This window comes from Equus przewalskii, chromosome 21 (genome assembly GCF_037783145.1).
Source record: "Equus przewalskii isolate Varuska chromosome 21, EquPr2, whole genome shotgun sequence".
Lineage (NCBI taxonomy): Eukaryota > Metazoa > Chordata > Mammalia > Perissodactyla > Equidae > Equus > Equus przewalskii.
In genome coordinates this window covers 27,834,309-27,861,963 of record NC_091851.1, presented here as the reverse complement: position 1 = coordinate 27,861,963, position 27,655 = coordinate 27,834,309, and the positions used below count along the sequence as shown (strand labels likewise).

General features: G+C 49.5%; 2 long non-coding RNA genes across 3 annotated transcripts; both read right to left on the bottom strand.

Annotated features, from left to right (window-relative positions):
- Positions 1–14,637: 14,637 nt before the first annotated feature.
- LOC139078216 (uncharacterized) lies at positions 14,638–21,138 on the bottom strand. The gene is made up of 3 exons (XR_011531079.1): positions 21,000–21,138; positions 19,518–19,626; positions 14,638–15,320 (listed from the first exon to the last, which is right to left on the bottom strand). It is a non-coding gene; the product is annotated as an uncharacterized lncRNA (long non-coding RNA).
- A 505-nt stretch (positions 21,139–21,643) lies between these two features.
- On the bottom strand, positions 21,644–27,415 carry LOC139078217 (uncharacterized). 2 transcript variants are annotated; one of them, XR_011531080.1, is made up of 4 exons: positions 27,266–27,415; positions 25,173–25,360; positions 24,267–24,359; positions 22,861–22,989 (listed from the first exon to the last, which is right to left on the bottom strand). It is a non-coding gene; the product is annotated as an uncharacterized lncRNA (long non-coding RNA). The 2 variants fall into 2 exon arrangements; XR_011531081.1 differs by lacking the exons at positions 25,173–25,360; positions 27,266–27,415 and having other exon boundaries at positions 21,644–22,989; positions 24,267–25,033.
- Between the last annotated feature and the right edge of the window lie 240 nt (positions 27,416–27,655).

Sequence of the window (27,655 nt, the reverse complement as noted above, 5' to 3'; positions counted from 1 at the left end):
GAGGAAACTAATGTCAAGTTTCAAAATATTCCAGATTTGCTAAATATTTTATATAATAATGATGATGATGATGATGACTGTTGTCATTGTTGTCATCTACTGAGGGCTCACTCTATGCCAGCCATTGGCTTAACACCGCTTAATCCTCCCCTTGTCTCTGTGAGGTAGGTATTATCATCTCCATTTTACAGAGGAAGAAACAGACATCACTTGCATCATAACTGACAGAACCAGCCTATCGTACGTCAAAGCCTGAATTCTTAACTATGTCTCTCCCTTCCCTGGTGACAGTCGTTATTATCCCCATTATACAGATGAAAACAAAGAAACTCAGTGAGGTTGAGTGATTTGTCCTAAAAGTACTGAAAGAAACAAACAAGCAGAAACAAGAGGAATCAAAAATTCTCGAAGCTAGCCTTGGCCCATGTTCATAAGTACCACTCGTGGAGAACACAGGTAAAATGTGCTCAGCAGCCTGGTCCCTGCTTCCTGCAGTCGATGGTGTCAGGCAGCCCAGAGGAAGCTCGCAGCCTCTCAGAGACCAAGCTGACCTGCGACCCAACAATGGCCCCCAGAGGAAGCCTGCAGGTTGGTCCCGCTGGTTCCTATAGTCATCCTTGCCCAGGGCCATGAAGCCCAGATGCGGGGCCCAGGCACTCAGTCCCCTCTGCGTTGGACAGGAAAGAGTGAGTATGATCGAACTCATGCATTTTAATGACTTCTTCAGCCCGCCTCACTCCACACGCTCGCAGGAATAAAGGCTGACAGGTGCAGCTGAGTTAATCAGAGTGGATAATAGAGCGAAAGACAGGAATCACTGGCCAAATTGCAGCAGAGAAAAATGGGGCAAAATCATGAGACACAAGTCAAAAGTGTCCAATTAAAGTGTGATGGTGTTTAAAGGGCAAGAACCACGTTCTCAGCCCCTTGGAAGTTCTAACGCTTACCATGGGGATGCTTGGACCAGTGATATGTGAGATAATTTCTGGCGGGACACAAATGAACATGTTTTTTTATTTGAACAGGAATGTTTAATGCGTATTAGAAAAAATATAATTAGTGCATAAAACCTGTGATTTGAGGTATATTATTGCCTAGAATGAGAGTGAATTTCACCCCAAAATCCATTTAATTGCTAGTCAATTAAAGGAACAAGATATATATGTATTTTTTAGGAAGATTAGCCCTGAGCTAACATCTGCTGCCAATCCTCCTCTTTTTGCTGAGGAAGGCTGGCCCTGAGCTAACATCCGTGCCCATCTTCCTCTACTTTATACATGGGACGCCTACCACAGCATGGCGTGCCAAGTGGTGCCATGTCCACACCCGGGATCTGAACAGGTGAACCCCGGGCCGCCAAAGCAGAACGCGCACACTTAACTGCTGCACCACTGGGCCGGCCCCAGAAGAAAAATATTTTTTAAAAAAGTATTGATGGAAGAAGAATATGGCAAAAAATATGAAGTTGGCACTTACATGACCACAGTTTGGGAAACAACATTCTGGTTCCTTTTTACTCAAAGTGGGAGCCACGGATCGGCAGCATCAGCATCACCCAGGAGCTTGCAAGAAAAGCAGAATCTCAAGACCCTCCCTAGACCTACGGAAGCAGCATGTGCGCTTTCACAAGATTCCCTGGTGACTCATAGACGAGTTCATATGCACATTGTTTTAAAAGCACTGACCTATCTTATTTATCAGGGGGGACAATGAAGACCTTTTCAGACTTGGTCCCGGGGAATGAGCGCTGGACTGGGAGTCCATTTCAGCCTTGAGACGCCATGACCCCGAAGAGTTTACAATCTTGTAATTACAGAAGAGGAGACTGAAGTCCAGAGAAGGCAAGTTCAAGATCGCATTGTGTGATTGTGTCAACTTTGGGAGAGTTCAGGTCTCCAGACATCTTGGCTGGTGCAGGAGGGAATTGCTGATGACAAAACTGCTGTCAACAGTGTGATGTGGTTTTTTAAAAAACGATTGTTAATAAAATCACAAGGAAAGAAAACTATAGGCCAATATCTTATATGAATACAGATGTAAAAAATCCTCAGTAAAGTACTAGAAAAGCAATTTTGCAACATATAAAAAGGATTATATGCTATGACCAAGTGGGATTTATCCCAGGAGTGCAGGGTTGGGTTAATATATGAAAATCAATTAATATAATACACCATATCGCTAGAAGAAAGGGCAAAGGGCACATGATATTGGCAGATCATATATCTAATAAGGGACTTGGATTCAGAATATATGAAGAACTCTTACAACTCAGTAATAAAATGGTAACTAACTCAATTTTTAAAGTAGGCAAAGGATCTGAATAGACGTTTCTCCAAAGAAGATACACGAATGGCTAAAAGGGCATGAAAAGCTGCTCAATATCATTAGCCACTAGGGAAATGCAAATAAAAACCGGAAATACCACTTCATACCTACTGGGATGGTCATAATAAAAAAGACAGATAATAACAAGTGTTAGCAAGGATTCGGAGAAATTGGAACCCTCATTTACTGCTGGCGGGAGTGTAACAGGGCGCAGCTGCTTTGGAAAACAGTGTGGTGGCTCCTCACCGTGTCAGACATCCTTACCATACGACTCAGCAATTCCAATCTTATGTATATATCTCAGAGAAACGAACACATATGTTCACACAAAAACTTATTTGTGAATGTTTGTAGAATGTAAAGGTAATTTATTACCCTTACCCTATAATATTATGACATTATTCATAATAGTCAACAAGTGGAAACAACCCATATGTCCATCAACTGGTAGATGGATAAATAAAATGTGGCATATGCATACAATGGAATATTATGTGGCAGTAAAAAGGAATAAAGTACTGATGTATGCTACAATATTATGCTGAGTGAAAGAAGCCAGTCACAAAGGACTGCATAACGTATGATCCCATTTATGTGAAATGTTCAGAACAGGAAATCAATAGAGGAAGAACGTAGACTAACCGTTGCCTGGGGTGGGGACAGGGGAGGGTTTGTGTGGAGTTGGGAGGAAATGGGAGTGACTGCTAATAGGTATGGCATTTCTTTTGGGGGAGACGAAAATGTTGTAAAATTGATGGTGATAATGGTTTACAACAACTCTGTGAGTATACTAAAAACTGCTGAGTTGTATACTTTAAAAGGTAAATTATATGGTGTGGTAGCCAGAATAATGGCCCTTTAAAGATGTCCATGTCTTAATCCCCAGAGCCTGTGAAAATGTTAGGTCACGTGGCAAAGAAGAATTAAAATTGCAGGTGGAATTAAGATGGTTGATCAGCTGGCTTTAAAATAGGAAGGTTAATCTGGGTTATCCTGTGGGCCCCATGTCATCGCAAGGGACCTTAAAAATAGGAAGAAGGACTCTGAGGAGAGAGCTAGAGAGATGGCACCGGGAGAAGGACTCGTCTCAATGTTGCTGGTTTTGAAGATGCAGGAAGGGAGCCGTGAACCAGGGAATGCAGGCAGCCTCCAGAAGGTGGAAAAGGGAGGGAGACGGATTCTCCCCTGGAGCCTTGGAAAGGAACACAGCCCTGCCGACACCTTGAGCTTAGCCCAGCAAGATCAGCGTCGGACTTCTGATCTGAAGAAGGGTAACAGAATACATTTGTGTTGTTTTATGTCACTAGATTTGTGGTAAATTTGTTGCAGGAGCAGTAGAAAACGAATACATATAGTATGTGAGTTATATCTCCATAAAGCTGTTTAAAAAGGGATTGTTGTCTTAGGCTACATCAATAGAAGTATGATGTCTTGAAGAAGGAAGGTGATAATCTGCTTGCAATCTAAGTGAGGCAGACTCCATCTGGAGCTCAGCTCTCAATGCCACACTGTAAAAGGAATGTGGGAAAACCAGGGCAGGTCCAAAGAAATGTCCCTGTGAGGTGAAAAGACTCGAGATGATGTTGGGTGAGGAATTGTCATGGGACTTGGGGTTGGTCAGCCTGGAGAAAAGAAGGCATGAAGATCACTGTCTGCCAGTTCCTGAGGGCTACTGTGGGGCGCTGGGGTGGGCGTGCATTTTGTGGGGCATAAGAAGACAGACCTAGGGACGATGGATGGTGTTACCTACAGACAGGGTTCAGCTTGGGATGAAGATGAATTTTCTTTTTCATTTTAAAAGATATTTCAAGTCACTCAAAATACATGTTTACTTAGAAAAATTAGAAAATGCAAATAAGCAAGAAGAAGGAAAAACACCAGTCACTTAACATTAGTTGCAAGTTATTAATGCTTCTAGCTGCCCTGATCTGTCTCATTGTTCTATTCCCAGAGTGTGGCTCAAGGTAGATGGTCATGGAATGCTTGTTGAATGAATACATAATGCACACAGACATTTTTCATTTACAAAAATGGGATCCTACTGTACATATTGCTTTACGACCTTCTTTTCCCCCATTACCAATATATTATGAGCTTCTTTCCGGTTCAATAAATATACATTGACATTACGGATGTAATAGATACTGCCAGACTGCAAATAGAATTTAAGGGGTCTGCGAATTTGAATGGGAAAAAATTATATCCTTATTTTCACTAACCTCTAACTGAAGTTTCTCATTTCCTTCAACACGAATATAGGCAACAAGCCATCACAGTATTAGCCATATCTGTGACTTCGCAACCAGTAGTGATCTGGGATATTTTCATACCAAATTACCATTGTCGGAGATAAGACAAAATACTGCTTACGCTCATCACTACTTTGAAATTCCAATGGTTATATTACACCTGCCACTAGATCTTGTTAGTGAATATGTTAATAAAGGTGCATGGATATTACTATATCCTAAATTTTAAAATATTTCAATAACTGTATTTTAATATAATTGGTCTTCTTGGAAAGCTTAAACATCTTATTTTATGTGTTTAAAACCATTAGTCTGAGAAAGGATCCACGGGCCTCATCTAAAAGGTCCATGACATGACAAAGGTTAAGCTCTCATCTACACTAGCGTCTTTCTTTCTTTTTTTTTTTTAAGATTGGCTCCTGAGCTAACATCTGTTGCCAATCTCCTTTTTTTTCCTTCTTCTTCTTCTCCCCAAAGCCCCCAGTACATAGTTATACATTCTAGTTGTGGGTCCTTCCTATTGTGGGCATGTGGGATGCCGCCTCAGCATGGCCTGACGAGCGGTGCCATGTCCGAGCCCAGGGTCTGAACTGGCAAAACCTTGGGCCGCAGAAGCGGAGCGTGCGAACTTAGCCACTCGGCCATGGGGCTGGCCCCTCATCTTTTTTCTTAATTTTTATTCTGAATAATTTAAAATTTACAGAAAAATTGCAAAAATAGTACATGTACTCCTCACCCAGCTTCCCCTAATGTCAACATGTTACATAATCATAGAATAATTATTGAAGGCAGGAAATTAACATTGATACAATGTTATTAAGGAATCTTCGGATGTAATTTGAATTTTGCCTGTTTCTCCACTAATGTCCTTTTTCTGTTCCAGGATCTAGTCCAGGATCTTAGGGGTATCAGTTGTCGCGTCTCCCTGGTCTCCTCCAATCTGTGATCATTTCTCAGTCCTTCTTTGTCTTTCGTGACCTTGACACTTTTGAAAAGTACTGGTCAGTTCATTTGCAGACTGTCCATCAATCTGCTTTGTCTGATATCTTCTCACGACGAGACTGCGAGAGTGAATTTTTGCAAGAATAACACAGTAGTGACATTGTGCCCTTCTCAGGGCATCGTATCGGGGGTACGTGATGTTGATGTGTCTTATTTCTGTACATGACGGCTGCAGAGTATCCATTATATATTTAATTGGATGTAACATAATTTATTTAACTGGTCCCCTTCCAATGGACTTTTAGCTCTTTTTGTTTTTTATACATTTGGGGCCATTACACACAGCACTGCAATGAACAAAGAAGCACTGTGCGATGGGCAGAGCTGCCTGAGAAAGCAAGCAGCAGCCAGGAGTGGTGATGAGTATTCTGTCCCCGGAGGCATGCAACAGCAGAGTGGCACCAGATGTCGCTCCTGTTTCCGCACTGAAGAGTGTCTGGTAACCCAGAACACTAACAAAATGCACAGAGGCAATAATAAAGGATGCTCCCCACCCCCGGGTCCCTACCCATGCACCCCATCTGCAAGGTGGGGCCTCGGCCCAGGAGGAGGTGAAAAGTGCTCCCCAGAAAAGACCAGGTCTGGTTAGTATTCTGAGTTCCCTGCTCCACTGACGGCTAATTGCCCCTAAGAGCTGAGATCACTGGAGGGGAAAATGCAAGGCGGCCTGAACTTTGCTGGGCTCAGCGAGCCAGCCAGCCTCCCAGCAGAAAGGCCTGCACAGTCGCTCAGCTGGCCCCTCTCTGCTGTGATTGCTAATGGGGCAGGGTGGCTCAGGGTCCCAGTGCCTGGCAGAGGAGTGGCTTTCTGACTTATCCAATCTCAGGAGGGCTGCGGGCCTCAGAGGAGTCCGTACTGAACTTTCCAGCTGCAGGCTTCCTAAAATGGGCGAGTTGCAAGCTTTTGGAAAGCTGTCTGGCAGTATCTAGGAAAGCTACCCCTGTGCCCAGGCAGTGACCCGGCCATTCTGCCCCTAGGTATATACTCAATAAAAATAAGTGCTTCCGTCTACCAAAAGAATATTCGTACAAGCTTCGTTCACAAGCACCATAACCTAGAAACAACTCAAATGCCCACAAACAGAATGGATAAACAAATAGTGATCTAGTCCCCACGAGAATACCATATGGCAATAAAAACAAGCCACTGCTGCACTCCAACATGGCTCACTCTCCAGATATCGTGCTGAGTGAGAGAAGTCAGATACAAGAGGACACACTGAACGAGTCCACTGAGATGAACTTGGGAAACAGGCAAACTGCGGCAATGGGAATGAGAATAATGGTTACCCTTGGGAGGCTGGTGGTATTGACTGGGAAGGGGTCCATAATGAGGGGGCTTCTAAGATGCTGGCAGTGTTCTAGGTCTGGGTGGGGGTTCTGTGAACCAAAATTCATCAAACTGTGTGCTTCTGTTTTTACAGTACGGAAGTCATGCAGTAAAGCAACAACAGCAACGCAAAGCTGGGTGAGAGCCGGGGCAGGCTCTGCTGGCCCAGGGAGGCAGGAAAGGGGGCAAAGAGGAGGTGACAGGCCCCAGCTCTGTCAGGACTTGCTATGTGACGTGGGCAACCAGGTCATCTTCCCCAAGGTCTTCAGCTGGAGAAGGGGCTGGTGACGTTGTGGCCCTGCCAAGTCACCGTGAGGAGTCCCTGAGGAGGCGTGCGAGGACCCAGCTTGCAGACTGGGAACTGCCGTCTGCGTATTGACCCAGCCAACAGGTATGAGCGCATGCGTATGCCGAGCACGGGGCCCGGCACCTAGGACACCAGGTTAGACCCAGTCCCTGCCCCGGCACACGGTCTCAGACGAGGCAGGGATGAACACGACCAACCCCCAAACAAACAGCTGCAAACCGCGATGGGGGGTATAGAGAGGCCAACAGGCACGGACGCAGTCAATAATCGCGGGGTGGGTGTGGGGAATCCATTGCTTGGGGGGGAGGGGCGGGGTATATGGGGACGGCCTCTCAGAAGAGGTGACTTCAAAGCAGAGATGTAAAGAACAGGAAGGAGCCAGGCCTGAAGAAGGATATTCCGGGCAGAGGAATCCTTGAGGGCCGACCCGGCAGCTGGCAAGAGCCTTGTGTGCTCACAGCACGGAAGGGAGGCCTGTGTGGCCAGAGAGGGCAAGCCGAGGGGGCGGGGGTTCACGGCCGGGGCAGACCACGCACAGCCTGGCGGGCAGGGTGAGGGTTTGGGGTTCGATGTGAAACTTATTGGAAAGACGTTAAAGGGCTTTCAATCAGGATCCGACATGATCTGATCTCTGTTTTTAAAGGATGACTTCAACAACTAACTAGGAGCCAAACACAAAAGATTACATCATGGATGATTCTATTTACATGAGATCCAAAAATCTCACAAAACTAGCCTGGAGTGATGGAAGTCAAAACAGCAATTGAGGGGCTCGGCCCAGTGGCGCAGCCGTTAAGTGTGCACGTTCCACTTCGGGGGTCCGGGGTTCTCCAGTTCAGATCCTGGGTGCGGACATGGCACCACTTGGCAAGCCATGCTGTGGTAAGCATCCCACATATAAAGTAGAGGAAGATGGGCATGGATGTTAGCTCAGGGCAAGTCTTCCTCAGCAAAAAAAAAAAAAAAAAAAAAAGGAGGCTTGGCAACAGATGTTAGCTCAGGGCTAATCTTCCTCAAAAAACAAACGAAAAACCAGACCAAAAAAACCAGTGATTCAGGTTGAGAGTTGTAGCCTTGGAGCTGAAGGGCTGGAAATGCCGCATGTCTTGATCTGGGTGGGATGTACAGAAATGTAAAAAGTCCTCAAAATCTACACAGAGGATTGGTGCACGTTACAGTGCACTATACCGTTTGTGTGCCAAACCTCGATAAAAAAACAAAATAAAATTTAAAATTAGCTGACATTTTTATTGGCTAAAATTATTTTTAAAAGTAAGACTTATTAAGGTCTAATTTCCATACAATAAAACCTCCCCTTTGAAAGTGTGCAGCCAGATGGCTTTTGACAGACGTGTGCACCAGTACGACCACCGCCACAATCAAGATACAGAACACTTCCATCACCCCAGAAGTTGCCTTGTGCCCCTTTGCAGCGGACCCCCACCCCTGGCCCCTGGCCACCACTGGTGCCGTTTCTGTGCCTGCAGCTTGGCCTTTCCAGACTGTCACTAAATGGAATCGCTTAGCCTTTAGCCTGTTGAGTCTGCTTCCTTCATGCAGCAGAATGCATTGAGATTCACCCGATGTTGTCGATATCGATAGTCTGTTTCTTTTTATTGCTGAGTAGTATTCCGATGTATGGACCGACCACAAGTTATTTGTCCAGTCCCCAGCTGAGGGAGCTCTGGGCTGTTTCCAATTTGGGGCGATGATGAAGAGAGCTGTTACCAACATTTGCGTTCAGATCTTTGGTGGAGAGATGTTGTAATTTCTCTTGGGTTTCATCTCCCACTGGGTTATATGATAAATGCATGTTTAATGTTATGAGAAACTGCTGCCCTGTTTTTCAAAGTGGTTGCCAGGTAAGGCACTAAATTTGCTATCTGTTTTTATCCTCAGAACAGGTGAGGAAAGTGAGGCTCAGAGAGGCTAAGCAACTTGCCCAAGGCCCTACAGTAAGTAGGTGACAGTGCTGGGCCCCCAAACCCCACACAGGTACACTCCGCTCTCACCTCTTCCTGAGTGGCCGCTCTCCTGGGCAGGGACAGTGGGCGAGCGCTGGTTTGCCCAGAGCCAGGCTCAGACAAGTCCCAGGCTCAAAGTTCTGGCTGTGACAGAGGAAACAGCAGTGGACGTGTTAGCTCTCCAAGTAAAAATATAATGAAAGAAGAAGAAGAAAGAGGAGCCAGGCAACATGAAAGTGGAGAAAATTGCCAGCTACAAGCTGAGTATTAATTCATCTGAAGCCAGCCATTTCCCTTTGCTCCCAACGTCCCTCGGTCCCCTGGCAAGTTTTCAAATTAAAGTGCTGAAGACCCCTCCTTTCCCCTGACCCCCGGCGGTGAGGGCTGCCAGGGCTGGGGGCTGTGGCCAGAACGTTGTCTGGATCCAGCAAACCAGAACCCCCGCCCCACCCCCAGCCTCAGACAGACCTAGACCCTGGCCTGCTGGGAGGTGGCTTACCCCAGCCCGAGACAGGCCTGACCCCCACAGGGCCACTGGGGGAATGGAGGTTAATGAGATTTTGATGAACCTGCGGTTTCCATTTTGCGAGGGAAAAGGCTCCGAGCCTCGCTAATTAAAGGGAACTGACCTGTAAAATGAGTCTGGGGATGGATGGCAGGGCAGGAAGGCCAGCTGAGGGAGGAAGCGAGGAGCTGTGTGACCCTGGCAGCCTTGTCGACACATTCGAGTCTGATGGGGAGAGCAGGCCCAGAGACTGGAAGAGATTTGCCTAACGACACACAGCAAATCAGACTAGACCTGGGTCCTGAAAGAGGCAGGGAGAATGTAGGCATAGTAGGCTTTTTGTTTGCTTGTTTAGGTAAAAATGCTGTGCCAGGTATCATTCTAAGCATATTACATATGTTAACTTACTTAACCCTCACAAGAACCCTGTGTTTACAAATGAGGGAACTGAGACAGACAGCTTAGTCAACTTGTCCAAGATCACCCAACAAGAGGTTAGTGGCAGAGCCGGGATGGGAACCCAATCAGCCTGGCTTACGGGTCTACCCTATACACCACTTCCCTCTGTCCTGAAGGTGCTACCCCACTCCCAGCACTGACCCTCCTCTGCCTTCGCCTGGCTAACTCCTGCCCACCCTCCATGCCTTTGCTGAAATATCACTTCCTCCGGGAGCCCCTCCGTGACTACGCAGCCCAAACCACACTTCCCACCTGTGCCGCTCTTCACGCTCCTCCAGAGCTTTCCTTCTGTTTACTTGATGGTTCATCTGCCCTGCTAGGCAGAGCACTCCAGGAGGGCAAAGGCGTTCTTCCATCCCAAGCATCTGCAACAGCGCCCGACACATGGTAGATGTTCAATAAATATTTGTTGAAGGAAGGAATAAATGAGAGGAGGAAGCGCGGGGAGCGAGGAACTAGAAGCCCCTCAAGGACCGGAGCTGCCCCGACAGCATTTTATTGTCCCCGGAGCCCAGCCCAGCGTCTCCTGGCGAGCACAGGGCTCTCAGTGTTTGCTGACTGCCTGCATCAGCCCTCGGGCGTGGGGCGGGGGTGGCCAGGTGGACCAGGGCCGGGGTCCGGCCAGCGCCAGGCTCCATCGGGCAGGGAGGGCCTCAGCTGTCTATAGCCACCAGCCTGTCCTCTCTGGCTACCCCCGCCTCCCCCTACCCCACCTCTCCGTTCTCCCTTCTTCTTTTCCTTTCTGAGATGAAGCCATGAAATGATTTTTCTACTCGAGCAGTTTTCAATTTAGATTAAGAAGAATGTGGTCTGCAGTCACTCGGCAAAAGGCCCCAGCAGCCCCATCCCTTCAGGGACTCAGGGTTTCTCGGCCGTTGACGGGGCAGAGCTGGTTCTGCAAGGGGGGGGGGCAGTTTGGAGGGGTCTTTCCACTCCTCTGTGTCCCCCCAGCGCCCATCCTCATGACTCGGCCTCCTCCTGCCTTCCTGGGTACAGGACCAGGATCTGGAATCGGACAGAACTGGGTGGGTTCAGGCTCTAACCCACGCAAACTGTGTGATCTTAGGCCGGTTCCAATACCTTTCTGAGCCTTCTTGTTTCATCCATAAAGTGGGTCAATGGTAAACTCTCTAATTTAGTCCCTGCCTCTCACCCAGATCAAAGGCCCCCTCCCAGCCTTCCCGACTGTGGAGGAATAAACAGCAAGGACAGCATGAGGATGTTCAGCTGGGGTATGACAAGGTCAGGGGAGCCTCAGAAGCCCCAGGGCTGGGGCAGAAAGCAGGAGAGAAGCAGAGGATGAGGGAGTCTGGACGGGCGTAAGAAGAGATGGAAGGTTCCGGGGAGGCCCTTGAGGGGCCAGAGGTCAGCTAAGACAAGGACATCTGTGCGTGTCGGGCGCAGGGGAGGAAGGAGAACTCTGGGGCCACTTAGCTCCTTTCTAACCCTGAAATCTGTATTCCTGGGATAGATTTTGCGCTGTTTGTTAACGTTGCCTTTCAAAATTGAAGCCGCGTTTGGTTATGTGGGTCAATAACGGGTATATATTGAGTGTAGTTAACAGCCCCAATTCTGGGGTTAGACATACCTGGGTCTCATTTCCTCTCAGGAGCTGTGTGATCTTCAACTTCTCTGAACCTCTCCAAAATAAACGCATAATTTCCATACTGCTCTGTTTTTTTTTGTGTTTGTTTTTTATTTTTGTAAATCGACTTTATTGAGGTATAACTTACCAATGATAAAATGTACCCATTTAAACGTACATCTTGACAAGTTTTGACAAATTTATATACTCATGTAACCATCACCATGATCAAGAAAATGATTTTATTATTTTTTTTATTATTCTGAAAAGTCCCCGTGCCCCTTCTCAATCTTTCCATTGTTTTTAATATAAAAATGACAGGTTCTCCAGCCCCCATGGCAACAAATCTTGGCATCAAATAAGCATTACTGGAAGGTGCGCAGTGTTTACGCTGTGACTCTGCCTGTCTGCTCCCCACCCGCTCGCTCACACACATGCTGTCGCGTAAGCCCAAGGACACGTGTGTTGCTTGATAGAAAACCCAGAACCGCAGGACATGAGGTGGTTTCCTCGACACCGACGCCCTGGTCAGCCACCCCACAGCCAGTCTCTTCCCGTGCAGACGACGACTCCAGCTGGCAGCTGCGCTCCTGCGGCCACTGGCCGCGTCTTTCTATGTGACACCTCCATGAGTCTGTGAGCTGCTCCACGGAGCACCTGTGGCTGCCACGGGTCCTCCGCTGCTGTGTCCTTGGTGCCCTGCAGGGGCCTGGCACACAGTAGGTGCCCAATAACTAGGTGTGGAATGAATGAATGAAAAGAGGGGCTGCCAGCCAGAGGACGCCCTGGTGAAGCATGAATCCTACCCAAGGATTTCCCAAAGGGCTATCCTTCAAGTCCTATTCTCCCAAATGTCGTGCCTGGGAACTACTATTTAATATTCCTTAAATTATCTCGTTAGTTTTTATTCTCTCTACCTTCGTTTCACCTTAAGCAACCATGTCCTTGTGGTTTGATTTGATACACACACACACGCATGCATATATATTTCATGTACATGGAACTTTCTATTTTAATATGATTTCAAACTTTACAGAAAAGTTACAAAGAATATCCATACACCCCTTTACACAGATTCACCAGTTGTATACATTTTGCTCCCTCTACATTATTATTCTCTCTGTATATATGCATAGCTATATATTTTTCACATGGCCCTTAAAATAAATACCGTACTAGCCTTATTACTACTCAAAAACGCTGATTGCCCTCCTCACCAGGAGCCTCCCCGCAAAGGGTTACGCTTCCCGCCCCGTTGCCATCAGGTTTGGCCACGTGACCTGCTTTGGCCAATGAAATGTGAGCAGAACTGTTGCGCCACCTCTGATTGGAGCGTTAAGAGCCATCACGTGGTTCGGCCCCTGTTCTTTCACCGCCGCCACGGAGCCGGCATGGTCCAGACAGGGGCGGGCCCTTCAGCGTGGTTGTGAGGTGATGCTATGGCGTAGAATCCACGCAGACCCGTGACGGACACGCAGTGTGAGCCAAAGTTAAACCCTGTTGTTGAAAGCCGTTGGGATTTGGGGGCGGGCCTTTGTTAGCACGGCAGAACTTTCTTTAAGTTGATTGATACAAATGCATCACTACTAAAATGAAAAATGGTTGTGTACCACCTGCGAATGCACGGGAAATTTGAAAAACACGGTGTTAGCCATGGCGACCTCAGAAGGTACGGTTGCAGAGCCCACTTAGAGGAGGAAACTGAGGCTCACGACAGTTAAGCAGTTTGCCCAGGGCCTCGCAGCTAGGGAAGGTGGCGGAGATGGTCCTGGGTCCTGCGGTCTGGGGGGCACATGGAATTGTCCTTTGATAAAACACTTCTCTCGGGACAGTGTCAGGAGGTGTCTCTCCTGGACAGCCTTCTCTCCTCTCAGAGCCTCTTTCTTCCCCTTGTGCCCCAAGACCACCAGGAGCCCCTCCTGCCGCATTCCTGAAGGTTCTTCTCTCAGCTAAATGCCAGGTGATTTCTGCTAAGGAGTTAGCTGCTAACGAAAGGTGTTAACTGCTAATGAAAGTCCCAGCACTAACTAAGGCATTAGCTGACAAGGATTAACACCTCTCAGGGTGTTGGCATATTAATAAGGGACCTCAGGAAGACCCAAAAGATTTCAAGAGCCAGAGGAACAGAGCTTAAAAGGTGGCAGAAGAGTTCGGTTCCACAATTCTTTCTGCCTCTGTTGCAAGCTGTGCCCTGAGCTGGGACACACAGCTAACATGTTGCAGATACGTAAGGCTTTACAGTATACACAGCACTCAACAGTTTACAAAGCGCTTGCTCACCCGTCATCTCCCTTGCTCTTCACGTCAGCCCAGGGAGGTAAGCTGTGCTATCCCCAGTTTGCCACTGAAGGAGCTGAGGTTCCAAGAGGGGGAGCGATTTACTCAAGGTCACACATTAGTGGGTGGCGGGACTGGGCTTGCGTCCAGGACTGTCTGACTCCTAGCCCGGTGCTCCTCCCATGGACACCAATCCCCAACACAAGTGGAGGAGTAACCAGTGGGAGCTAGAGCCTCTCAGACCATTATATCTGCCCTTCTCCTGGGACTGCGGTTGACTCTGACCCCAAGGAGCCAGGGCCAAGGCCAGGCTGGTTCTTGGAATACCCAAGCCTAGAAGGGCCCCCTTTCCTGCTAACTTCTGCTCACCTTTTCAGATTCAACTCAGGCATCACCTCCTCCTAGATGCCTTCCCGGGTGGTCATAGGCAGCCTCTCTTCAGGCTCCCAATAGACAGGGCATGTCTTGATCCTACACATTGCGTCCAAATGATCTCTTTATAAGCTGGAGCAATCTCTGTGCCCCAAGTGCCAGGCATGCAGCACAGAGGAGAGGAAGCTGCCATAAAAGCTTGTTGAATTAATTAATGAATTAATGACTCCTGTGCTTTGTAGAGAGAACGCACCAAAGTGAACTCCACTGCCCACCCTCCCAGGATGAGATTTATTCAAAATGTGGTCATTTTAAAGTGAAACAAGAGATAAGCTATTCTCATTTCCTAAAAGTCCTATTAGCATTTCACTATCCAGCAGAAGCAGTCTTGTATTCCTCTGTGAGTGTGAGTGCGTGTCCAGACCGTATCCACCAATCCAGCATGTCCAAGGCATCTTCTATGGACCAGTAAGTGCCACAGCATGTGAATAGGCTGCTATGGGGGAAAGGACCCTAAGGCCAGAGGGACGAGGAGAGGAAGTGATGTTCTGAAAGCCCAGGATCTAGGGCTGTCTGTAGGGCTCTGGAACCGCAGAGGGAGGGGCTGTCTTTGCAGGACCAGGAACCATGGAGGAGATGCAGCTACTGGAGAAGCTGAAGAAAGTAGAGAGCAGAAAAAACGGCCTGGCTTCTCCCTCCCTCCTGCCTTCCAGTCTGTATGTGCTATGATCTAGGGAGACAAATCAAAGAAGATGGGGCCTGCTCTTAAAGCTTGCAGAGCACAGAGCATCATTTCACAGAGTATGTTCCTCAAGATACTGTCCTGTAAGACACTTCTTGAAAAAGAGGTTCTGAGTCACATCGAGTTTGGAGGTGCTGTTAAGCTCCTGGAGCGCAGTGGAGTTCTAGAGGCCTTCTTCCTTATCTTTCAGTGAGCCTCTCAGCCCTGGGGGTGTGCAAGCAGGGATCGCATCAGTACGTCACATAGTATTGGAAGGGAACCTCCCAGCACTGATTATCCAGTTGGACTAAATGTTATTTAGGGACCCACACACACACACACACACACAGTTCTCCTCCCCCGAGCTCTATTAATGGCTCTCCCCTCCTCCCAGTCCTTGAAACATGAAGATGCCATCAAGCCTGTGATGCCATCAAAACAGGGTCCTTCAAGACCCTGATCAAATACCACCTCCCCTGTGAAGTCAGCCCAGAAGCCCCAGCAGAAAGGAGAGTTCTCTTTCTGTCACTCCACGTGGCTTTTTACCCCTACTGAGTATGGCCAGTCTTGTGGTGGCCGGCTTGTGATTGTGTCTTATCTGGCCTTCTAGGCCGGGAGCTCAGAGAAGGTGGAAATTGAACCAATTCACATACCCCTTTATAACCCAACTTAGTGCCTTGTATGTAACAGATGTTCGGTAAGTGGTGGGTGAAAGGATGGATAGATAGATGGATGGATGAGAAAATAAAAGGAAGGAAGGGAAGAAAGAAAGAAGAAAAAGAGAGGGTGAAGAGATGCATGGGAGGGAGCAGGGATGGGCAAATGGATGGATAGATAGAGGGATGATGGGAGTGTGGATAAAAGTGTGGATGAGAAGATGGATAGATAGAAGGATGGATGGATAGGTGGATGGATAGACAGGAGTAAGGATGGGTAAATGGGTAATGAGCTGGATGGATCGATGGCTGGATGGATAGGTAAATGGGTACATAGAGACTGCGGGGTGCTGTGCAGTAGACACTCGAGGATTTCTATGTGGGTGCAACAAACTGGCTGGAAGAGGGATTGAGACTATATTTGCAGAACACTTTATGCAAGATTGAGAAAGTGTCAAGTGTCCACGTGAAAGCAAGGAGGAAGAGGTGATGGAAATCCTGGAGAGGTAAAGCCCCGCTAAGCCCCGCCTCAGCACTCGCACTGCAGGTGTGACTGCAATAGTCTACAACAGCGACATCCCAGAAATCCACGTCCCGAAGAAGATTCAAAGGTTTTAAGGTTCTGTGTCTCTGAGTCTTCGAATTAAAGACTGCGTCTTTAAGAACTCTTTATGTCTACTAACCATGAGCCGTGTGCTCCCACCAGACAATGTTCTAAGCACTTTACAAAGAGTGGCTCCTTTAATCCCCACAACCACCCATGGTGTAGACACTCTTATCATCCTCATAATGAGGCACAGAGATGTTAAGTAATTTGCCTTAGATCACACAGCTAATAAGTGGCAGGACTGGGATTTGAACCCAAGAAGGCTAGGCAGGGTCCAGAGTCCATGCTTTTAACCACTGCACAATGCTGCCTTAGGAATTGAGGACTCTCTACATCTATGTTTCAAAGATTCAGTGCTCAAGGCTTGAAGGGTCTGCAGTTCTGTGTCTCTGAGGGTCTCCACACCCAGAAGGCCGGGCTTCCTCCTGAGAAAGGCTGGAAGGAGCCTTCAGAGGCTGAGGGAGGAAGGGAGGGCGCCTAGCTGGCTCTTGTGGGCACCAGCCCTGCTGATGTCAGGCGCCTGGCCGTCACTCTTCCTGTTAACCTTGGGGGAAAAACACATTTGTGGCAGATAACAGGCACGAGGGCGTGCCGGCCCTCCTCCCGCTCCGGGCCTGATGGATGGGCTACATGGGCCCCCCCTGACCTGTGTGTGTACCGTTATCTGCTCGGCCAAGGGAAGCTGTTCATCATGCCGACAGCTTGGCAAGGCACACCTGCTGGGTCTGCGTCAGCCAGAGCCGCCAGCATCCCAGGAGGAGAGAAGGGAGGTTATGGGAGGAGTGGGGCAGGAGAGACACAGAGAGAGGACCGAGAACCCCATGACAGCAGCATCCCAAGCCCAGGACTGGCCCCGAGGGCAGAACTGAATTCTGAGCTTGATGCCTGGCTTCAATCTCTGGTGGTGCTGTGTACGTGCTGCATGACTGTGGGCTGGTCCCTTAACCTCTCTGGACAGTAAAATGAGATTAAGCTTTGCCAGAAACCTGAGGGTCATCACTTTCCCCCTTCTCCTCACGCTCCACATCCAATCACTGGATCTGTCCGTACTTCCTCCCAGGCTGCCGTGATCCTGTCCATTTCTCACCATCATCTCCACTGCGACCACCCTAGTCAGGCCATCCTCATCTCTTGCCCGGACTCCCTGCTTCCTTCTCTGCTCCCACACCCCACATTCCATGCAGCAGCCAGAGGGATCTTTATTACAAAATCAGATTACATCACTTCCCTGCTTAAAACCCACCAGCGGCTCCTGCCATACCTAGAAGCAAATCCAAACTCCTTGCAGGGCCTGCGGAACCTGGCTGCCCCTCCCCGTCTGTCATCAAGTCATCCCTGCTGGCCCACCGGCTCCATGGCCAGGTCCTTTCCCACCTCTGGTCTTTGCACGTGCTGTCCCCTCTGATGGGAAAGCTCTCTCCCCAGTTCTTTGCGTGACTGGCCAGCTCCTTCTCATCCACAAATCTCAGTTCCATTGTCATCTCCTCAGAGAGGTCTTCCCAGCCTGAAATAACACCCCAGCCCCCAAGCTCGCTCTATTATAGCACCCAATAGATGCCATTCCCAGTACTTATTAAACCCCAAATTATGTTATTTGTGTATTTACTTATTGTCTTCCCTCCTAGAATGTCAGTTCCAAAAGGTCATGGATTTGTGTCCCCGAATGCTTCCTAAGCCAGGCATTCTCCTCCCCCAGGCGCTTGGCACCTGCTGGCCCTCTGCTCAGAACCCTCTCCCTTCTCTTCTTCTACTATTAAACTCCCACTTATCCTTTAGATCTATGTCAGGTTGAATTTTCCAAAGATGGTCACACAATCTTTCATCCTATGGGGTCTTCATAAAATATGACATTGACGCTCCTCCCTTTGATTTGGCGTGGGTTTATGGTGTGCTTATAACCAGGGGAGGTGACACTGGGACACTGCTGAGTTGAGGTTAAGGGCCCTGGCTCTGGAGTCCTGGGCCACCATGTCAGCAGCATGACCATCTGGAGGACGCCATGCCGGGAGGAAGCCCAAGCTAGCCTAAGCAGAGGGACCACATGGAGCAGCCCCGAGAGGACATGCAGAGAGGGAAAGAGACGCCCGGCAGCCCCAGCCGCCGTCTGACCGAAACCCCACGGGCCCCCGAGCCAGAACTGCACAGCGAGCTCTTGCCAGATCCCTGATGCGCAGAAGCCACGAGCAGTAACAAACTCACTGCTGTTGTGTGAGCTCCTGGGCTCCTTGGTTACGCAGCCATAGATAATCAGGACAAGATCTCAGCTCCTGCATCACCTCCCCAGGGAAGCCCCTCCAATAGGAGCACTAGGTCAGCCTTCCTACTTCTGTTTTATTTTTCTTCATAACACACACCACAGCTGGCCACTACACAGTTATTTGTGTGATGGCTGATTTTTGTCTCCCTCTCTTCCATTAAAACATAAGCTCTGTGAGGGGGAAGGGATCCTTGTCTTGTTCCCTGCTGTTCCCCCTGCACCTTGCATAGTGACTGGCTCCCAATAGGGCTCAGGACATACCACTGAATTCATGATTTCACTAAAACATCACACCAGCCCTGAAAAATGGGTTTTTTTCTCTCCATTTTGAAGGGAAAGAAACTGAGGCTCAGAGATGTCCAGTCCTTGCCCAAGGCAACACAGCACAGCAAGATCCTAGCCTGATTCTCTGTGACCCCAAAGCCGGAACTCATCTCCTAACTGGTGGAGGGGTGAGGTACTGGCCTGGGTTCCTGGAAGTGGAAGCTGAGACGGACCCAAATGTCCTTTTGTTTTACATTTGGAGGAAGACAGGCCCAGAGAAGGGAAGGGACTTTCCCAAGATCACACAGCTCAGCAATGTTCAGGCTGGGACAAGACCCAGAGTCCACCTTCCTGGCCTGGAGCTCCTCTAGCTACATCCTCAAAGCTGCCCTGAAGACCTACTGTGCACAAAGGCTAAGACTAGACTTCAGCAGGGACAGAGGCAGAAAATAAATTGTCCCTTTGAGGAGAACCCAAATTTCTATGTACAAAGCAAAGGGACAAGAAGAGCAATTATTTGTGGAAATCTAGCATGTCAGACAAGCCTAAAAGCTATTTCTCAGGACAAGCCTATATGATATTATTATCACCACATTTCACAAGAGGAAACTGAGGCTCAGAGAGGTTAGAGGACTTACCCAAGGTCACCAGGCTTGTAAATGGCAGGGTCAGGATCTGAATCCAGATCTGTCTGTCACCAGAGCTCCTTCCAGTATGCCACGCTGCCTTGCCAGGAGCTAAGGGAGCCTTGAGGTCATAAGAATGGGAAATCAAGGAAGGCTGCATGGAAGGAGCCCCTGAGTTGGGCCTTGAAAAATGTAGCATGATTTCCAAAGACTGAGCAGGGGAGAGCATTCCGGGTGGAGAAGGGAGCATGGCCAGTGGCCGGGGGGTGGGGGGGGGCAGCAGGTGTGGTGAACCTGTGGGGGGTGTGCCGGCTGAGGTTGGAGGGCTGGAATGTGGGGGTCCTCAGCTGCCAGGGCAAGCACTGGACCCTGTCCTGCCCCTCATCACCTCTGCAGCCCCCAGTGACCTTCCCTGGCACCCACCACCCGCCCCCCACCTCAGCCAGAGAAAGGACTGGAAAATAGATGAGTCTGTTTATGAAGCCCATAATGTTGCCAGCCAAACAAGGCTCTCGGCAGAGCAGCTCAGCACCTCTAATGGGATATTATTTATGTCATTTTCTTCCCGGCGCTGGAGCCATTACCGCCCAGGATGGAGCTCCGTCACCCTTCACTCCCCCAGTGATGTTCCAATGTCATGCTGAAGGATGTGCGCTGTTATTGTCATGGCGGGACCTGGGGGCAGGGGGAGCTGGGCAAGGGCTGTAGGGCAGCCCCCAACTCCCTGCTAATCGGAGGTCACTGGGCCCACTCCTGCCAATGGGACTAGGTGTCCTGAGTTGCTCTTGGTGCCCCTGTCCTGCCTTCATTAAGAACCCTCCCATGGCTCCCATTACCCTGCAGATAGAGTCCCATATCTCTAGTCAGCTTTTGCCCCGCCCACGTCTCCAGCCTCAGCTCTGGCCACTTGTGGGTAAGTTCCAGAATCAGGCAGACCTGGTGCACCAGACCCAGTTTACGCATCTTCCCAGACTGACTCAGTCCCACCTGCACCCTCTTGCTCAGTGGTGAGCCTGGCCTCTGCCTTTGCCTCATCTTCTCACCCAGCTACATCAGTCTCCCTGGGGTGAGGACCAGCCTTCAGCATGGCCTCCGTCAAACCAAGGTGCAGCAGCTGACACCTGGGTCCAGCCCAACCTGAGGGAGGCTCTGGCTCCTTCTACCACTTTTGCATCCAGATAAAGCCCCACATGCAGGCGTGGGATCTGGCCTCCCCAGTGGCTTCCCGGAGAAGTCAAGGAAGGAGCAAATTGGGAATCCTGACAGTCAAGAGAGAGGAAGGAGCCACAGACTAATGGACTGTTCCAAAGAATGGAGGCTCTGCGTGGCTTTTGGATGTGCTACCCCACGTGACCCAGTACCCGGCTGCATTGGCTCAAATCTGCGGCCAACTCAGAAACCTGTCGCCTTATCTTTGCTCTCCCTCCTCCCTACTCCACTTCCCTCTCCCCTCGTTTTTGCTGCCCCAGAATCGCACCCCCATAAAGTACGCACGCTTTGCTTCAGCCTTTGGGTTCAACCCCAACTTCACCACTTCTTGCTAAAGGATCTGGGGCGAGTGAAGGAACCTCTGTGAGCTCGACTCCCTCAATAAATGGCGATAGTCACAGTCGCTGCCTCGCAGGTTGCGTTGAGTGCCAGGAAATATCAGGAGTGCTCGCATTTCCTCTGCTCCTGCACCGCTTTGCTGGCAGCAGGAGCTGGCACCGGCTATTTTCATCTCCGAGAACTCTCTTACAACCAACCCATTCCTCCTCGCTGTTTACCATAGATATCGTCTTCTGGGGGACCCTCCCTCCCCCTGGGGTCGGGCAGTGCCCCTCCTGTGGGCTCCCACAGTCCCCTTTGCCTCCTCCCTGCTGGCACTGAACAGTGTAGCCTCTGCCTCTCCCACTGGACCGAAAACTCCCTGAGGGCAGGTCTGAGTGTCCGCCCACCTTCATCCCGCAGGACCCAGCACAGCAGCTGGAATACAGCCTGCGCTGGACGTGCAGTGTGTGCAGCTCATTTCTCCGAGTGAGTGAGTGGACTGTCTCCTCTAATTCTTGCCCCAACTCTACGTTGTAGAGATTCTCATCTCCATCTCGTTTTCTGATTCATCCATTTCTGCTTTTGTCTTTTTAAATTCCTTCCTTCCATTTTCTTTTGATTTATTTTGTCATATTTCTAGTATCTTGAGTTGATATTTTATTTAATTTTTTCGATCTTGCTTTCTAACAGATGCATTAAAAGGTAAAAGTTTCCCTCTGAATATTGTCTTGCCGCCAGTCGGATATGACATACTCTCACCCCTTTCGGTTCTACATGGCTTGTATTTTATGTCCATTTTGCAAATAACAAAACTGAGAGTCAAAGGGGTGAAGGTCTTGCCCAAGGTCACAAAATGAGAAAGGGGACGAGCTGGGATTTGAGCCCAAGATTCTAGGGCCCATTCTCTTTCTCTCTCTCTCTTTCTCTGTTTTTAATTAAACCTTTCATTTTGAGATAATTGTGCATTCAACTGCAGTTGTAAGAAACAATACAGAGGGGTAATGCGCACCGTTTACCCAGTTTTCCCCAAGGACAGCACCTTGCAAAACTGTAGCGCAGTATCACCGCCAGGATATTGACATGTAAGATTTGACAGTCAGATTTCCTCAATTTTGCTTGTATTGGGTGTGTGTGTGTGTATGTGTGGTTCTACACAATTTTACCATGTGTACTGAATGATCTTTGCATTGTCAGATGGCACTTCCTGGTATCTCAGGTTCCTGAGCGTCATTCCTGCCACTCATACTCTGTTCCTGGGAACCGCTAGATTCCGTTAACTGTGTCCTTTCCTTTTCCCCTGGGCCTGAGCCTCATCTGAGCTTCCCTTCAGGGGCCCAAGCCTTCCACAGTGGACCGTACTTGGAGCCCAGCCTTATGCTTGGACACTCGTGGCTGACGATCAACGTCTCCAAACACTCTCCTGCTTACCTCTCCATCTCCCGTTGCTCGCCTCCTGCAGACCACCCCTAAGCCGACTCCCCATTTTGCAGGTTGCTGGCCCGTTGTAGGCATGAAGCTGGGAGGCTGCCCATGTGGCTTCGGGACATCTAACAGCCCCACCCACCTCAGCAGCTCTCATGGGAGCTGAGAGGTGGACTTCACTGTCCAGCGAGAGATTGTCCAGCGCCACCTCCTAGTTTTACAGATGCAGCAACAGTGGCTGGAGCTACTTTACTGCACCTACTATGGGTCTGGCTCTTCCACGCTCATTACCATTTATTCTCATTATTTTGCAGTAATGCACGATGTGTGGGTGAAGAACTCAGGCTCAGAGAGGGAAAGTGTTTTGGATGAAGTGTGAGATAACGAAGAGGGGCTGAGAGCATAAACACATTCTACGCTTTACTGAGGACCTACTGTGTGCTGGGCATGTTCCAGGTGCCGGAATAGAACAGGAAGAAGGCACAAAAATCTCCGCCCGCTGCTCCCTGGGACTCTGGTGAGGACAGACAGTCTGCTGGGGAGAAACAGGCGACAAACGAATTAGTAAACAAAGGACCCAGCCTGTCAGCTGGTGAGAAGGGGTATGGAGAGAAGTCAGGTGGGGAGGGGGACGGCAGCATGAACCTGTGCGTGTCCACAGTGGAGGACAAAGGCCCCTCTTTTGGGGTTCCCCCGGGAGAAGCTGATCCAAGAGGAGACAGATCTCCGTTGAGGGGGTGAAGGGCAGCAGTGAGGAGTGGCGGGGCTGGGGGGCTGGGTGAGGTGGCTGCCTCCTCCCCCACTCGCCCTTGCCCTCACTCTTCCCCTCCTTGCCTGGCGTCTAACAGGCTCAGGACGAACGGGAATGGCCCGGGAGGAGCCATCCACCCTCCCTCGGCAGCCTCAGCTGTGACGGTGGCGGCACTAAAAGTAGCAGCGTGACGGGAAATGGCCGCCAAATGACTGCCTCCTCATTGGCCTTATTTATGGCCCAGGGCTGGAGGGAGGGAGAAGGGGCCTGCTCCTTGCCTGCCTGGTGCATGATGACCTTGGGGACAGCATCCCCGTGGGTTCCCAGAGGACGGATGGGTTTGGGGGCCTGGGTCACTGCCTTTCATCTGGTAGCCCCAGGGCTAAGGTCACTTCCTGCAGGAAGCCTCAGACATCTCAGTTTCCTTCCAGGGGGCTGGCGAGGGGACTGACCTTTGTTGAGACCTCTGTGCCAGGCATTTCATGCATGTAATTTCCTTCAACCCTCACACTCATCCTCCTGCTTCATTTTAGAAAGAGGAAACCAAGGCTCAGAGAAGTCAAGAATGGGTCCAAGCTCACACAGCAAGTAAGAGGCAGACCAGGATTTGAACTCCGGTTGGTCAAAGGCCTTCACTTTTCCTTCTAGAACTCTGGGCTCCAAAGCCACTCTTTATCTCTCTTGCAACTCCTAGCAAAGTCTAATGCAAATCTTCAGCTGCAGACAGAGTCAGACGGGTCGCATATGGCAGCTTGGGCTATGAGACCAGGGAAGCCTTAAGTTCTAATCCTGACTGTGCCACATCATAGCTCTGACATCTTGGGCAAAGCTCTTTCCCTTTCTGGGCCTCAGTTTCCCCATCTGAGAAATGGACATAATAATCTCCTTCCTTTGACCTGTTGTTAAGGTGGATGAGATGCCAGGCAGGAAAGTCTCTGGGGAAGGCACTGTTTGGAGACAGTGCAGTGATGGTGCGACCAGAATCCGGGAAAGGGTTAAGGAGAAAGGAGCTTTTATTGTTCCAGCAGTGGCGGCAGCATCTTTGCAGCAAACCTCACCTGTTTACAGTCCATTAGAAGCCATTATTGCTGCGTCCGGGGCAGAGGCACAGCCCTGACCTTGGCGCGTGTCTGACGGCCGCAGGCAGTAATCTGCGGAGCAGAAGTCATTTTGGCAGCATTTAAAGGGCCACAGGGGCTGCCGGCCTGTTCCAGTGCCCTTCTCCCTCTCAATTCCTGGGCCACGACCTCTGCCAGCCAGAGGACCGAGGAAGGGGCCAAGCCCGGTTCCAGGGGCTCAGGCATCCCCAAGCTTCTTGGGGGTCGCCAGATCACCACCTTGAGTTTGCAACCTTCGTAGGTCAATAATGAGTGAGGAAGAAACAAATAGACAGCTAGGGCTGCTGGGACCTCAGAGGAGTTGAGTCCGACGGCCTCTTCATGTGCAAGAAAGGCAGGAATGTGCCCAAGTTCAGAAGAGAGCCAGAATGAGAAGGAGCTCCTGAGAACCCCAGCCCAGGCTATGAGATGCTAATGGCGGGACTGCAGGCAGTGACCGGTGGCACGTTGGCAGCAGTACTGGGCAGAGAGGAGCATTTCACCCCACGTTGCATAGGCGGCTGTCCCTCTGGCTTCAAGAAAGACAGACCCTGGGCATGGGTGGCTCCAAGCCAAGCCAAGCTCAGCTTGCAAGGTGGGTGAGACAGAGGGAGAGAAGGCGTGAGAGAAGGCGGGGCAGCTGCCACAAGATGCAAAAGCAGCAGGTTGGTCTCAAAGCCCGTGCTTTCCTTTTCTGCCCAACTCTTCCTTTCTGCTTTTTTATAGCTTTTCTCCAAAGCATTCAGTGCCCCCAGACTTTCTCTTCATTCCCCTTCAACATACACTTTTCTCAGAAAATAAATAGAATCTCACTCACACTCAAGTGTAAATGACTGACAACAGCGCTAATGCAGTGGCCCTCCCTACCATTTCAGCAGAACTTTAAGAAAGAAGTAGGAGGGGCCGGCTCCGTGGCCGAGTGGTTAAGTTCGCGTACTCCACTGTGGCGGCCCAGAGTTCGGATCCTGGGTGCAGACATGGCACCGCTCGTCAGGCCACGTTGAGGCAGCGTCCCACATCCCACAGCTAGAAGGACCTGCAACTAAGATATACAACTGTGTACGGGGTGGCGGGGTTTGGGGAGATAAAGCAGAAAAAAAAAAAAAAGATTAGCAACAGTTGTTAGCCCAGGTACCAATCTTTAAAAAAAAAAAAAAAAGAAAGAAGTAGGAAGAGAGCCATCCATCTCCACTTAGTCTAATTTCACTGGCAAACTCTTATCCTTCAGAGCTATGCTCAAGAGCCTCTCCTCCAGGAAGCCTTCCTTCATCTGCAGGCTGACCTGGGTCCCTCTGTTAAACACGCCCGCAGAACTGAATTCCCTCTTCTCAGAGACCTTTGTCTCTTGGTGTGATTATCTGCCGAACCTCTGTCCCCTGCACTAGACTATGAGGTCCCAAAGGGCATCGTTTTTGCTCTCCAGGGTATCTGCAGGGCCTAGTAAAGTCCTGGAACAGGGGAGATGCTCAGTACATATCTTGTGAATGAGTGTATGAATTATGGAGCAAATGAAACTTGAGGCAGCTATCGGGTCTGGACTCTGCCTTCATCCCATGAAGAACAGCCCCTGAGGGCAGTGATGCTCTCCTCTGACGCTGTTGTGGTCCTGCTGGCACCCCATCCAGACCCCCTTTCCCGGGCAGGCACACCCTTCCCCCTGTGCTGGAGGGTTGAATGCTCCTTAACACCTGCTCCATTTTCTGCAAAATTGCCCTCAGTGGACCAGAGCCACCTCTTCTGGGAGATTACACCCTCCCTCTCCCACCCCAGGCCAGCCCACAGCCACGGATGGCTGACAAGGGGTACAAAAGGCTGGCCCCCTTGTCTCAAGTCAGGGACAAGCCTGTGGTGCAATTTGTGCTCCAGAGGCCCCTGTGGATGAGACCAAGGCAGACTTTACCTTAGATAGCGTCCATACTTGCCCCCTCCCTTCCCCTCTCCTGCTCCCCTCCTCCCTTTACTGGTTTTTCTTAGGGGCACCCCCTCAATAAATCCTGTGCACCCTGCTTCTAGAACCCCGCCCTGAGACAGGCACTTCCCAAGTCTTCCATGGGCTCTAGTTTAACAGTCTCTCCCTACTGGGGAATTAATATTTATTAAGCACCTACTGTGTGCCAGAGTCTATGCTGGATGCTTTACATCATTTGATCCTCACAACCACCTGATGAGATAGGTACTACCATTATTCCCATGTTATAGATGAAGAAACTAAGTCAGAGAGACTACATGACTTGCTCAACATCATACAGTTGGTAAATGGTAGAACAGGGATTTGAACCCAGTTCTAGCAAGGGAGGTGATGATGGGTACCTATCATAATACAGGGTGACTCTAGTTGTAATAGAACAGAAAAAATAGAAATCAACATATCGACATTGTCAGGGGTTGGGGAGGGTGGTAAAGAAGACTTCTCAATGGAGAAAACATGTGAGTCTTGAAGAATGACTAGGAGCCTTTCAGGTAGATGAAGGGAAGGGAAGGCATGCAAGATAGAGGGAACAGCATGTGCAAAGGCAGGGAAGCAGAAATAAGCATGTATGTCGTGTGGTTCCAGCAAAGAGTATGAGGTACATCGAAGGATATGCTGTAGATAGAGGCTGGGATCAGATCCTAAAAAGCTGTGGGTGCTCAGATAAGGAAACTGGACTTTGTCCTATAGGAATTTGGACCCCACTGTTGGGTTTTGAGCAGGGGAGTAACGTTGTGTATTTCTGTTCAGGGAAATCACTCGTGTCCAGGATGGAATATGGATTGGAGAGGAAGGAGCCCAGGAGGCTATTTAGGGGAAAGAGAATGAGGTTGTATTTTAAGGCTGTGGAGATAAAGAAAAGTGGGTAAATTCAAGAGAGAGTGATTTGAGAAATAAAAATAGCAGGTTTAGGGGGCTGGATATGGGAGATGAGGAAGAAAAAGGAGTCTGAGATAATGCCTGGGTGTCTGTCTTGGGTAGTGCCACTTACCAAAGTGAGAAAAAAAGGGCAGGCTTGGGTAGGAGGATGATGAGCTCAATTTTGGACGTGTCAAATCTGACGTTTTCTCCGGGGGGTGGGGGGGCAGTGTTCAGGAGGTAGTGGATAAATGGGCCATCTCTCCTGTAGCTCAGGAGAGAGATGGGAGTTAAAGTTCAGTATCAAAAACTCTGATTGGTTCTCTGTGACATCATAGAAATGGGGGGGGGGTTAGTACAAGAAGCCCTTGACCATGAAAATATTGCGAGGGACTGGTCTAACCCGGTCTTTTGTGTTGAACTTACTGTTCCAGGTGAGCTTGCCAGAATTAAATCCTTTCAAACTAAGCTCTTTGGACTTGAATTCTTTAGGATCATGAGCTTCCTGATGCCAGACCCCCTT